The following is a 15,454-nucleotide window of genomic DNA, read 5'->3' on the forward strand; positions in this document are numbered from 1 at the left end:
ACCTTTTTGTCAAACTCAGACTTAAATTGGAGGAACTAGGGAAAACCACTAGACCATTCAGGTATGACCTAAATCAAACATACTGCTAGAAGTTAGAAAATTTTAAAGCCAAGTTTCAGAGTAGCATGTTTCTGATATTTTCTGGTATTTTCAGTTTTTATCCAAATGCATGGTCATTTTCAAGCAGGCATCAGAGCTGGAGCAAAACATTTGAGCTGGAATTTAAGAGACATTTGCAGTTCCAAAATATTTTTCCCTTCTAGAGTATTTAATTTAGATAAGAATTTTCAATACAGCCAAAGTATATTTTGCTCAAAATGTGTTCATTTATGTCATATAGAAGAAGAGATAAACATTAAGAATGCCACTTTTGTTAATGTCTTTTTAATATAAATTTATTTATTTTAATTGGAGGCTAATTACTTTACAATATTGTATTGGTTTTGCCATACATCAACATGAATCCACCACGGGTGTACACGTGTTCCCCATCCTGAACACCCTTCCCACCTCCTTTCCCATATCATCCCTCTGGGTCATTCCAGTGCACCAGCCCCAAGCATCCTGTATCATGCATTGAACCTGGACTGGTGATTCGTTTCACATATGATATTATACATGTTTCAATGCCATTCTCCCAAATCATCCCACCCTCACCCTTCCCACAGAGTCCAAAAGACTGTTCTATATATGTGTCTCTTTTGCTGTGTCGCACACAGGGTTACTGTTACCATCTTTCTAAAGTCTATATATATGCGTTAGTATATTGTATTGGTGTTTTTCTTTCTGGCTTACTTCACTCTGTATAATAGGCTCCAGTTTCATCCACCTCATTAGAATTGATTCAAATGTATTCTTTTTAATGGCTGAGTAACCATCTCTGGGGTCGCACAGAGTTGGACACGACTGAAGCAACTTAGCATCAGCAATACTCCATTGTGTGTATGTACCACAGCTTTCTTATCCATTCATCTCCTGATGGACATCTAGGTTGCTTCCATGTCCTGGCTATTATAAACAGTACTGCGATGAACATTGGGGTACATGTGTCTCTTTCAATTCTGGTTTCCTCAGTGTGTATGCCCAGCAGTGGGATTGATGGGTCGTATGGCAGTTCTACTTTCAGATTTTTAAGGAATCTCCACACTGTTCTCCATAGTGGCTGTACTAGTTTGCATTCCCACCAACAGTGTAAGAGGGTTCCCTTTTCTCCATACCCTCTCTAGCATTTATTGCTTGTAGACATTTGGATAGCAGCCATTCTGACTGGTGTGAAATGGTACCTCACTGTGGTTTTGATTTGCATTTCTCTGATAATGAGAGATGCTGAGCATCTTTTCATGTTTGTTAGCCATCTGTATGTCTCCTCTGGAGAAATGTCTATTTAGTTCTTTGGCCCATTTTTTTATTGGGTCGTTTATTTTTCTAGAATTGAGCTGCAGGAGTTGCTTGTATATTTTTGAGGTTGATTCTTATCCAGTTGCTTTTTTTGCTATTACTTTCTCCGATTCTGAAGGCTGTCTTTTCACCTTGCTTATATTTTCCTTTGTTGTACAGAAGTTTTTTATTTTAATTAGATCCCATTTGTTGATTTTTGCTTTTATTTCCAGTATTCAAGGAGGTAGGTCCAAGAGGATCCTGCTTTGATTTATGTCGGAGAGTGTTTTGCCTATGTTCTCCTCCAGGAGTTTTGTAGTTTCTGGTCTTGCATTTAGATCTTTAATCCATTTTGAGTTTATTTTTGTGTATGGTGTTAGAAAGTGTTCTAATTTCATTCTTTTACAAGTGGTTTACCAGTTTTCCCAGCACCACCTGTTAAAGAGATTGCCTTTTCTCCATTTAATATTTTGTCAAAGATAAGGTGTCCATAGGTGCGTGGGTTTATCTCTGGGCTTTCTATTTTGTTCCATTGATCTATATTTCTGTCTTTGTGCCAGTACCATACTGTCTTGATGACAGTAGTAGTAGATGCTTTGTAGTAGAGCCTGAAGTCAGGCAGGTTGATTCCTTCAGTTCCATTCTTCTTTCTCAAGATTGCTTTGGCAATTCGAGGTTTTTGTATTTCCATACAAATTGTGAAATTATTTGTTCTAGCTCTGTCAAAACTACCGCTGGTAGCTTCATAGGGATTGCATTGAATCTATAGATTGCTTTGGGTAGTATACTCATTTTCACTATATTGATTCTTCCAATCTATGAACATGGTGTATTTCTCCATCTATTAGTGTCCTCTTTGATTTCTTTCACCAGTGTTTTATAGTTTTCTATATATAGGTCTTTAGTTTCTTTAGGTAGATATATTCCTAAGTATTTTATTCTTTTCATTGCAATGGTGAATGGAATTGTTTCCTTAATTTCTATTTCTATTTTCTCATTATTAGTGTATAGGAATGCAAGGGACTTCTGTGTGTTGATTTTATATCCTGAAACTTTACTATATTCATTGATTAGCTCTCATAATTTTTTGGTGGAGCCTTTAGGGTTTTCTAGGTAGAGGATCATGTCATCTGCAAACAGTGAGTGTCTTACTTCTTCTCTTCCAATCTGGATTCCTTTTATTCCTTTTTTTTTTTTTTTTTCTCTGATTGCTGTGGCCAAAACTTCCAGAACTATGTTGAATAGTAGTGGTGAAAGTGGACACCCTTTTCTTGTTCCTGACTTTAGGAGAAATGCTTTCAATTTTTCCCCATTGAGAATAATGTTTGCTGTGGGTTTGTCATGTATAGCTTTTATTATGTTGAGTTATGTTCCTTCTATTCCTGCTTTCTGGAGAGTTTTTATCACAAATGTATGTTGAATTTTGTCAAAGGCTTTCTCTGCATCTATTGAGATAATCATATGGATTTTATTTTTCAATATGTTAATGTGGTGTATAACATTGATTGATTTGTGGATATTGAAGGATCGTTACATCCCTGAGATAATGCCCACTTGGTCATGATGTACGATCTTTTTAATGTGTTGTTGGATTCTGGTTGCTAGAATTTTGTTAAGGACTTTCGCATCCATGTTCATCAGTGATATTGGCCTGTAGTTTTCTTTCTTTCTTTCTTTCTTTCTTTCTTTTTTTTTTTTTTGTGGCATCTTTGTCAGGTTTTGGTATTAGGGTGATGGTGGCCTCATAGAATGAGTTTGTAAGTTTACCTTCCTCTGCAATTTTCTGGAAGAGTTTGAGTGTGATAGGTGTTAGCTCTTCTCTAAATTTTTGGTAGAATTCAGCTGTAAAGCTGTCTGGTCCTGGGCTTTTGTTTGCTGGAAAATTTCTGATGACAGTTTCAATTTCTGTGCTTGTAATGGGTCTGTTAAGGTTTTCTATTTCTTCTTGGTTCACTTTTGGAAAGTTGTACTTTTCTAAGACTTTGTCCATTTCTTCCACTTTGTCCATTTTATTGGCATATAATTGCTGATAGTAGTCTCTTATGGTCCTTTGTATATCTGTGTTGTCTGTTGTGATCTCTCCATTTTCATTTCTAATTTTATTGATTTGATTTTTCTCCCTTTGTTTCTTGATGAGTCTGGCTAATGGTTTGTCAATTTTATTTATCCTTTCAAAAAACCAGCTTTTGGCTTTGTTGGTTTTTGCTATTGTCTCTTGTTTCTTTTGCATTTATTTCTGCACTAACTTTTAAGATTTCTTTTTTTTTTCTTTTTTTTTTAAAGCAGTCATATTTTATTTTATTTTTTTATTTTATTTTTTTTTAAATTTTAAAATCTTTAATTCTTACATTCATTCCCAAACATGAACCCCCTCCCACCTCCCTCCCCATAACATCTTTCTGGGTCATCCCCATGCACCAGCCCCAAGCATGCTGCATCCTGCGTCAGACATAGACTGGCGATTCAATTCACATGATAGTATACATGTTAGAATGTCCTTCTACTAACCCTGGGGTTCTTCATTTCTTCCTTTTCTAGTTGCTTTATGTGTAGAGTTGGGTTGTTTATTTGACTTATTTCTTCTTTCTTGAGGTATGCCTGTATTGCTATGAACCTTCCTTTTAGCACTGCTTTTACAGTGTTGCACAAGTTTTGAGTTGTTGTGTTTTCATTTTCATTTGTTTCTATGCATATTTTGATTTCTTTTTGATTTCTTCTGTGATTTGTTCATTATTCAGCAGCATGTTTTTCAGCCTCCATATGTTGGAATTTTTAGTTTTTCTCCTGTAATTGAGGTCTAATCTTACCGCATTGTGGTCAGAAAAGATGGTTGGAATGATTTCAATTTTTTTGAATTTAGCCAGGCTAGATTTATGGCCCAGGATGTGATCTATACTGTAGAATGTTCTGTGTGCACTTGAGAAAAAGCTAAAATTCATTGTTTTGGGATGAAATGTCCTATAAATATCAATTAGGTCTGACTGGTCTATTGTGTTATTTAAAGTTTGTGTTTCCTTCTTAATTTTCTGTTCAGTTCATCTATCCATAGGTGTGAGTGTGGTATTAAAGTTTCCCACTATTATTGTGTTATTGTTAATTTCCCTTTCATACTTGTTAGCATTTGTCTTACATATTATGGTGCTTCTATGTTGGGTGCATATATATTTATAATTGTTATATCTTCTTCTTGGATTGATTCATTGATCATTATGTAGTGTCCTTCTTTGTCTCTTTTCACAGCCTTTGTTTTAGTCTATTTTATCTGATATGAGTATTGCTACTCCTGCTTTCTTTTGGTCTCTATTTTCATGGAATATCTTTTTCCAGTTCTTCACTTTCAGTCCGTATGTGTCCCCTGTTTTGAGGTGGGTCTCTTGTAGACAACATATATAGGGGTCTTGTTTTTGTATCCATTCAGCCAGTCTTTGTCTTTTGGTTGAGGCATTCAACCCATTTATGTTTAAGGTAATTATTGATAAGCATGATCCTGTTGCCATGTACTTTATTATTTTGGGTTTGAGTTTACAGACCCTTTTTGTGTTTCTTGTCTAGAGAAGATCCTTTAGCATTTGTGGGAGAGCTGGTTTGGTGGTGCTCAATTCTCTCAGCTTTTGCTTGTCTTCAAAGCTTTTGATTTCTCCTTCATATTTGAATGAGATCCTTGCTGTATACAGTAATCTGGGCTGTAAGTTATTTTCTTTCATCATTTTAAGTATGTCCTGCCATTCCCTCCTGGCCTGAAGAGTTTCTATTGAAATATCAGCTGTTAGCCTTATGAGAATCCCCTTGTGTGTTATTTTTTTTTTCTGTTGCTGCTTTTAATATTTGTTCCTTGTGTTTGATCTTTGTTAATTTGATTAATATGTGTCTTTGAGTGTTTCACCTTGGGTTTACCCTGTTTGGGACTCTCTGAGTTTCTTGGCTTAGGAGATTATTTCCTTGCCTATTTTAGGGAAGTTTTCAACTATTATCTCCTCAAGTATGTTCTCATAATCTTTCTTTTTGTCTTCCTTTTCTGAGACTCCTGTGATTCAAATGTTGGGGCATTTAACATTTTCAAGAAGTCTCTGAAATTGTACTCATTTATTTTAACTCATTTTTCTTTTTCCTCTCTGATTCATTTATTTTTACCATTCTATCTTCTACCACACTAATCCTATCTTCTGCCTCCGTTATTCTACTATTTCTTCCCTCCAGAGTGTTTTTTATATCATTTTTGCATTATTCATTATATATTGTGCCAGGAGCCAGCACAGGAAATCCCACCCATGACAAAGGTCATGTGGAAGAAACCTGACAGGCAAGGTGAATTAGGACTCGAGGGACCCCCTAGATCTGTTCGAGCATCTACCCCAAAACCAGAGTCTGTCTTACTATTTCATGCCTTTCACTAACTCCTCTGATACCAGTGGGGAGCTATCCCAACCATCTTTATTTGAAGGAAATTAACTTAGAGCTCTAGTGAATAAGTCTCCTGGGCATAATGGGAGTGTTTCAATTCAAACCCCTCAGATGGCTTTCTAACTTGCCTGATAGGTTTATCCAGAACCTTACAACTATGCTTGTGATTGTTTACAGCCTCCCAACTGCAAGAGGTATGGGAAGCTTAAATAAAGCCTTTCTAGGAGTTAAAATTATTAGAATGGTATTGGTGAAGAGTTTTATTGTTGAGCCAATATTTGCTGCCAAGTTTTCATATTGTGTGCATTAATTAACATAGTTGATATATAGAAGTATAACTAGTGGCCTTGATATTAACAACACTAAACCTTAAGTTAATAAATTCTTTCCCTGTTGTAGCCCACTGCACCTTTGCCCTATAGGAATTCAACTTTATCTAGTGCTTTCGGAGAATGGCACCTGACTTTAGAAAAAAACACTTTTAGAGAAAATAAACTTTCTGGTTAACTAACCTTTATCAGAAGAAAGAGTCGTAAAATGTTAACAGCCTCCAGGCCAGAAGATGATGTAAATCACCTAACATCTGTGTATACAGATAGGTATGCAGAAAGAAAGCCTGGTTCCAATAAGGGTCAGGGCTGCTATCCCTGCCTGATTCTGCATCTTCCATTATTCTCTAGGTACAACTTAAGGCATAAAAGCTCTCTGTGAAAATAAAGTTGCGGGCCTTGCTCACCGAAGCTTGGTAACCCCGTGTCATTCTTTTTTCTCTCTCTTTCTCTTTCCTTTTCAGGTTGACTCCCTGGAGCGCAGGGGCTCTCCGAATTCACTTTCCTGCCCAGGCTTCTAACACTCACTCCAGAAGGTTCCCAAGGTGGAGTACATTCAGCGGTTTGAGAGGGCACCTGTGGCCTACGTAAAGAGTGTGAGTCCCATGCTGGGGCTTTATTGGCTTTCTGTGAAAACCAAGGAATATCAGCCTCTTTCTCTCGTTTACTTTCCTAAGTGCAACATTCTTTCTTTCTCTCTGTCTGTATAATTCTCTCACTCCGTCCCCCCCCTTGCTAATGCCATCACACTGAGGATATCCATGGATCCAACAGGGGCAGGACCCCGGTAATAATGACTCCTTTTTATTTCTTCTAAGATCAGTTCAGTTCAGTCGCTCAGTCGTGTCCAACTCTTTGCGACCCCATGAATCGCAGCATGCCAGGCCTCCCTGTCCATCACCAACTCCCGGAGTTCACTCAGACTCACATCCATTGAGTCAGTGGTGCCATCCAGCCTTCTCATCCTCTGTCATCCCCTTCTCCTCCTGCCTCCAATCACTCCCAGCATCAGAGTCTTTTCCAATGAGTCAACTGTTCGTAAGAGGTGGCCAAAGTGCTGGAGTTTCAGTTCTGGTATCGTTCCTTCTAAAGACATCCCAGGGCTGATCTCCTTCAGAATGGACTGGTTGGATCTCCTTGCAGTCCAAGGGACTCCCAAGAGCCTTCTCCAACACCACAGTTCAAAAGCATCAATTCTTTGGTGTCAGCCTTCTTCACAGTCCAACTCTCACATCCATACATGACCACAGGAAAAACCACAGCCTTGACTAGACAGACCTTAGTGGGCAAAGCAATGTCTCTGCTTTGGAATATGCTATCTAGGTTGGTCATAACTTTTCTTCCAAGGAGTAAGCATCTTTTAATTTCATGGCTGCAATCATCATCTGCAGTGATTTTGGAGACCAAAAAAATAAAGCCTGATACTGTTTCCACTGTTTCCCCACCTATTTCCCATAAAGTGATGGGACCCGATGCCGTGATCTTTGTTTTCTGAATGTTGAACTTTAAGGCAACTTTTTCACTCTCCACTTTCTCTTTTTCATCAAGAGGCTTTTTAGTTCCTCTTCACTTTCTGCCATAAGGGTGGTGTCATCTGCATATCTGAGGTTATTGATATTTCTCCCGGCAATCTTGATTCCAGCTTGTGTTTCTTTCAGCCCAGCATTTCTCATGATGTACTCTGCATAGAAGTTAAATAAGCAAGGTGACAATATACAGCCTTGACGTACTGCTTTTCCTATTTGGAACCAGTGTGTTGTTCCATGTCCAGTTCTAACTGTTGCTTCCTGACCTGCATACAGATTTCTCAAGAGGCAGGTCAGGTGGTCTGGTATTCTCATCTCTCTCAGAATTTTCCACAGTTTATTGTGATCACACAGTCAAAGGCTTTGGCATAGTCAATAAAGCAGAAATAGATGTTTTTTTCTGGAACTCTCTTGCTTTTCCATGATCCAGCGGATGTTGGCAATTTGATCTCTGGTTCCTCTGCTTTTTCTAAAACCCTCTTGAACATCAGGAAGTTCATGGTTCACGGATTGCTGAAGCCTGGCTTGGAGAATTTTGAGCATTACTTTCTAGCATGTGAGATGAGTGCAATTGTGTGGTAGTTTGAGCATTCTTTGGCATTGCCTTTCTTTGGGATTGGAATGAAAACTAATCTTTTCCAGTCCTGTGGCCACTGCTGAGTTTTCCAAATTTGCTGGCATATTGAGTGCAACACTTTCACAGCATCATCTTTCAGGATTTGAAACAGCTCAACTGGAATTCCATCACCTCCATTAGCTTTGTTCGTAGTGATGCTTTCCAAGGCCCACTTGATTTCACATTCCAGGATGTCTGGCTTTAGATGAGTGATCACACCATCATGATTATCTGGGTCATGAAGATCTTTTTTGGGTGTTCTTTTTTGAAGTTCTTCTGTGTGTTCTTGCCACCTCTTCTTAATATCTTCTGCTTTTGTTAGGTCCCTACCATTCCTGTCCTTTATCGAGCCCATCTTTGCATGAAATGTTCCCTTGGTATCTCTAATTTTCTTGAAGAGATCTCTAGTCTTTCCCATTCTGTTCTTTTCCTCTATTTTTTTGCATTGATCACTGAAGAAGGCTTTCTCATCTCTTCCTGCTATTCTTTGGAACTCTGCATTCAGATGCTTATATCTTTCCTTTTCTCCTTTGCTTTTTGCCTCTCTTCTTTTCACAGCTATTTGTAAGGCCTCCCCAGACAGCCATTTGGCTTTTTTTGCATTTCTTTTCCACAGGGATGGTCTTGATCCCTGACTCCTGTACAATGGCATGAACATCAATCCATAGTTTATCAGGCACTCTATCTATCAGATCCAGTCTCTTAAATCTATTTCTCACTTCCACTGTATAATCATAAGGGATTTGATTTAGGTCATACCTGAATGTTCTAGCGGTTTTCCCTACTGTCTTCAATATGATTCTGAATTTGGAAATAAGGAGTTCATGATCTGAGCCACAGTCAGCTCCTGGTCTTGTTTTTGTTGAGTGTATAGAGCTTCTCCATCTTTGGCTTCAAAGAATATAATCAATCTAATTTTGTTGTTGACCATCTGGTGATGTCCATGTGTAGAGTCTTCTAGTACTTTGTTAAGCCTTTCTTGCATCTTCTCAGTCCTTGTCTACACGTTATTTATCTGTGATTCCATTTTGTTTTCAAAATTTTGGATCATTTTTCTTATCATTATTCGGAATTCTTTATTCTGAAAGAGGTGGGAATACCAGATGACCTGAACTGCCTCTTGAGAAATCTGTATGCAGGTCAGGAAGCAAGTTAGAAATGGACATGGAACAATAGACTGGTTCCAAATAGGAAAAGGAGTACGTCAAGGCTGTATATTGCCACCCTGCTTATTTAATTTATATTCAGAGTACATCATGAGGAATGCTGGGCTGGAAGAAGCATAAGCTGGAATCAAGATTGCCAGGAGAAATATCAATAACCTCAGATATGCAGATGATACCACCTTTATGGCAGAAAGTGAAGAGGAGCTAAAAGCCTCTTGATGAAAGTGAAAGAGAAGAGTGAAAAAGTTAGCTTAAAGTTCAACATTCAGAAAATTAAGATCATGGCATCTGGTGCCATCACTTCATGGGGAATAGATAGGGAAACAGTGGGAACAGTGTCTGACTTTATTTTTTTGGTGTCCAAAATCACTGCAGTTGTTGATTGCAGCCATGAAATTAAAAGACGTTTACTCCTTGGAAGAAAAGTTCTGACCGATCTAAAGAGCATATTAAAAAGCAAAGACATTACTTTGCCAACAAAGGTCTGTCTAGTCAAGGCTATGGTTTTTCCAGTGGTTATGAATGGATGTGAGAGTTGGACTGTGAAGAAAGCTGAGTGCGAACTGTGATGTTGGAGAAGACTCTTGAGCATCCCTTGGACTGCATGGAGATCCAACCAGTCCATTCTAAAGGAGATCAGCCCTGGGTGTACTCTGGAAGGAATGATGCTGAAGCTGAAACTCCAGTAATTTGGCCACCTCATACGAAGAGCTGACTCATTGGAAAAGACTCTGATGCTGGGAGGATTGGGGGCAGGAGGAGAAGGGGACAACAGAGGATGAGATGGCTGGATGGCATCCTTGACTCGATGGACGTGGGTTTGTGTGAACTCCGGGAGTTCGTGATGGACAGGGAGGCCTCGTGTGCTTTGATTCATGGGGTTGCAGAGTTGGACACAACTGAGTGACTGAACTGAACTGAACTGAACTGAGGTAGGCCAGAGGTTCCCAGGTGGCAGGAGGTAATAAAACTGCAGGTGGCAGACTTTTTTTTTTTTTTTTTCTCTTCTAAGTCACCTGGTTCTATGGGAACTCAACTTTATCTCAAACCTTGAGCTAAACAATGCATTTTTCTTATGGAAATGTTTCCTCAAGCTATGTTAATGAACTATGTATTTGCTTGAAAATCTGCCTTTCTTTAAGATTCATGTCAATTGTTTTAAAGCCCTGGATGACTCACCTTGTGCCAATGGTATCTCAAAATGCATGTTTTGTGTGAGGGGACTGGTGCCACTCTCTCAGTTTTGAGGTTTTTTCTTTCTCTAAGTAGCAGCTTGCTAATAGGTATGTAACTCCTTGCTAGAAACTAGCAAGGGGGCATTCTTTCTGTCCCCTTCTGATGTCTATGCCATAAGCTTTCTCTCTTTTATACTTTAATAAAACTTTATTACACAAAAAGCTCAGAGATCAAGCCTTGTTACTGACCCCAGGTTGAATTCCTCTCCTCAGGAGGCCAAGAATCCTGGCATCATTCCCTGCTCATAACACTAACATTTCAAGCCAAAGATAAAAATAGATTGAGAATATAATATAATTTCATTCTTTAATCCCTTCTTCCAATTAATTCTTCTTTCAGGCTCAAATGCTTCAGGTTAACTAATGGCTTTCCATTCCACTTAGGAACAACACAGTAAATGCAGATTTCCTCCTGTGTTCAAAGATCTACACCATTATTTCACCAGGTGAGTCTTCAGACCAGAAGTATCAGCACCACCTGGGAACTCATTAGAAATGAAAATTTGCAGAACTTTCCAACAATAAACTCACACACTTATGGTCAGTTAACCAACAACAAAGGAAACAAGAATATACAAGAGAGGAAGACAGTCTCTTCAACAAGTGGTGCTGAGAAAACTGAAGAGCTACATGCCAAAGAGTGAAATTAGAATACTCTCTATCACCATACACAAAACTAAACCCAAAATGGATTAAAGTCTTAAACATAAAACTGGATGCTCTAAAACTCCAAGAGGAAAATGGAACATTCTTGACATAAGTCACAGCAATGATTTAACTCCATCTCCTAGAGTAATGGATACCAAAAATAAACATATGGGATCTAGTTAAACTTAAAAATTTTTGCACAGCAAAGGAAACCATAAAACGAAACAAAAACCTATTGGACGGGAGAAAATATCTGTAAATAATGCAGCCAACAAGGGGTTAATTTCCAAAATATGCAAACAGCTTATAAAGCTCAATATAAAAAAAAAAGCCCAATTAAAATGAACAGAAGATCTAAATATACATTTCTCTGAAGACAGCATACCAATGTCCAACAGATATATGAAAAGACACTCAAAGTTGCTGTGTTCAGTTCAGTTCAGTTCAGTCGCTCAGTCATGTCCGACTATTTGAGACACCAGGAATTTCAGCACACCAGGCCTCCCTGTCCATCACCGACTCCCGGAGTTCACTCAGACTCACATCCATCGAGTCAGTGATACCATCTAGCCATCTCATCCTCGGTCGTCCCCTTCCTCTCCTGCCCCCAATCCGTCCCAGCATCAGAGTCTTTTCCAATGAGTCAACTCTTCCCATGAGGTGGCCAAAGTATTGGAGTTTCAGCTTTAGCATCATTCCTTCCAAAGAACACCCAGGGCTGATCTCCTTCAGAATGGACTGGTTGGATCTCCTTGCAGTCCAAGGGACTCCCAAGACAAACACCACAGTTCAAAAGCATCAATTCTTCAGTGCTCAATTTTCTTCATAGGCCAACTCTCACATCCATACATGACCACTGGAAAAACCATATCCTTGACTAGATGGACCTTTGTTGGCAAAGTAATCTCTCTGCTTTTTAATATGATATCTAGGTTAGTCATTACTTTCCTTCCAAGGAGTCCCTAGAATAGTGCTCAGCAAATAGGGTAAGGGGTATATACTTGGTTGATCATAATTGTATTTCAAAAAACTGAACTATAATTATTTATCCAACATCCTTTCATGATAAAAATCCCTCATCATAGCGGGTTTAGGAGGAGGATACCTCAGCATAATAAAGACCATAAGTGACACCCTTACAGTTAACATTATACTCAACTGAAAAAAAAAAAAAAAAGAAACAATTTTTGAAACAAGAGAATACCCACATCCACCACTCTTATTCAGTATAGTTTTGGAAATCCCAGCTAGATCAATTAGGCAAGAAGAAGAAACAAAAGGCAAGAAAGAAGTAAAACTCACTATTTTCAGATGATATGATTTTATATACAGAAATTCAAAAGAGTAGACTGAAACAGTACTAGAACTAAATAACAATTTCAGTAAAGTTGCAGGATATAAAATCAATATATAGAAATCAATTCAACAGAAACCACATCAAAATTTCAGTATCATTCTTCACAGAAATAGAAAAAAAAAATTCTAAAATCTGTATAAAACCACAGAAGAACTCACATTACCAAGCAGTCATGAGAAAGAAGAATGAGAGCATCACATTTCTTGATTTCAAAACACTAAAAAGCTGTAGAAATAATAGCATCATGGTCCTGGCAAAAATAGAGATAGATCAAATTGAACATAATGGCATCCAGAATTAAACTCTTGCATACCAGGTATACTAATGTTGGACAATGAAGCCAAGAACACCTGATGGGTGGAAAATTGTCTTTTCAATGAAAGGTATTGGAAAAACAGGATAAAAACAAGAACAATAAAACAACTCCTATCTCACAACAAGAGAGCAGAAACTATTAAACTAGAAGAAAATTCAAGTTCCTTGACATTGGTTTAGGTGATTTTTTAGATATGATGCAAAGCCACAGACAGCAAAAGCAAAAATCAATTAATAGGACTATATCAAACTTAAAAACTTCTGCACAGTAAAATAGACATTTAACAAAATGAAAAGACAACCTGTAGAATTGGAGAGAATATATGCAAACCATATATTAGATAACAGGTTAATACCCAAAATACATAAGGAACTCATACAACTCAATAATAACAAAAATCAGATTTGAAAAATAGGCAGAAGAAATAATAAATATTTCTCCAAAGATGACATTCAAATAACCAACAGGTAAGTGAAAAGGTGTTCAATGTCACTAATCACTAATCATCAGGGAATTACAAATTAAAACCACAAGAAAATGTCACCTCATAACTCATACCTATTAGAATGAATATTATAAAAAAGACAAGAAGTAACAATTGTTGGTGAGGATGTGGAGAAAAGGGAACACCTATATACTGCTGGTGTGAATGTAAATTGGTTCAGCCACTATGGAAAAAATATGGAGGTTCTTAAAAAAATAAAAAATTGATCTACCATATGATCCAGCAATTACACTTGTCTAGTATACACACAAAGTAAGTGAAGAGAGGATATCAAAGAGATATATGAACTTTCCATGGTGTTATTACAGCATTATTCAATAAACATGATGATATGTCTATTAGACATGTCGATCGGACAATAGACATGATGCACAAATACCTGTTAGTCAAAGGATGAACAAGAAGATGTGATATAAATATGAGTATCATCACCATGGGAAAGAAGGACATTCTGCCATTTGTGACACATGGAAAGACCTTGATCATATCATTCTAAGTGAGATAAGTGGGATAGAGAATGACAAGAAGTGTATGGTATCACTTATATGTGAAATATAAACAAGTCAAACTGGTAAAAATGGAGAGTAAAGTGGTAGTAACCAGGGAATGAGAGGATAGGACAAATGTTTTTTTAAGGGTACAAATTTGCAACAAATAGTAAATAAACTCTAGAGATCTAATACACAGTACAGTTAATATAGACAACAATACTCTAATATAATTGCCAAACTGTCTAAGAGACTAGAACATGATTTTTCTGACCATTAAAAAGAAATATGCTTATGTGGTAGAGGTGCTAATTATTATCACAGTGGCAATCATATACTATAACATATAAATATATCAAATTAATATATTGACTACCTTAAATTTACACAGTGTTATTTTAATTTTTTTAAATGCATATATTATTTGAGAATTTTGTCTTAAAATACACAATTTGTTAAGAATACTCATTGCAGTATGAATGATAGACATTGTGAAACAGAAAACTCAAACAGCAGTTAAATGGAAAAATGAATAATTATACATTGAAATATAGAATAACAACACTAAAAAATACATACTCATATAGATAAATTTTATCAGTAATATATTTAGTAAAAAAAATCACAATACTAAACAGGATTTATAACATAATCACATAAAATTACATACAGACACACAAATGTATAAGAATTTACTATTTATCTGTATATGTACAGGAAAAGATCTAGAAAAATACATAGGAATTTGCTTACACTTTTTTTTTCTGGAAAGTTAATTTGGGGATGATAGAGAAATTTATTCTCTTCAATATTAAAAAAATATATATTCAATCAGAATGCATTTATTTTTCATTTAAGAAATATATATAAAAATAGAATACATGTGCAGAGGTCCTCCTATTGTTAGGGAGAAATTAAAGGTAATAGATCATAAAACTGATAAACAGGGATTATACAGTGCTGTGTATTAGCTTTAACAATCATGACCTAATTTAAAAATTACTGCTTTCCAGTTTTGCTCAAAAGTTTTTTGTTATTGTTGATGAATATCAATTATTTAATATTTCCTTTGAGCATATCAGTTCACTCATTAGTAACTTAAAGTGGAAAATATCATGGTTTGCATGCAGTAGTTCAATTTCTGCTAAAGTGTTACATAATATTTTCACCAGTTTGTTATGATAATTTTAATTGGGTATTTCCTCCTCATTATATTTTCACTAGTGGTAATTTAAAAAATGCACTTGAAAATATACTAAAGCATAGCACATTTGAGATGTTAACAATATATATTTTGTGTGTTTTTACTGGGTATCTACCATATATGTTTAGAAGAGTGTTTTTTTTTTTTAATCTTTTTAATCTTGAAAAGGCCTGTTTTTAAAATTCTAAAGCTATAACAATAAAGAGGAACAATTGGAGGCAATAATTTAGAATAGAAAGAAAACATAAAAGACCAAGATTACTATAGATATAAACTATTTTAAAAA

This window comes from Ovis aries, chromosome 1, assembly GCF_016772045.2.
Source record: "Ovis aries strain OAR_USU_Benz2616 breed Rambouillet chromosome 1, ARS-UI_Ramb_v3.0, whole genome shotgun sequence".
Taxonomy (NCBI): domain Eukaryota; kingdom Metazoa; phylum Chordata; class Mammalia; order Artiodactyla; family Bovidae; genus Ovis; species Ovis aries.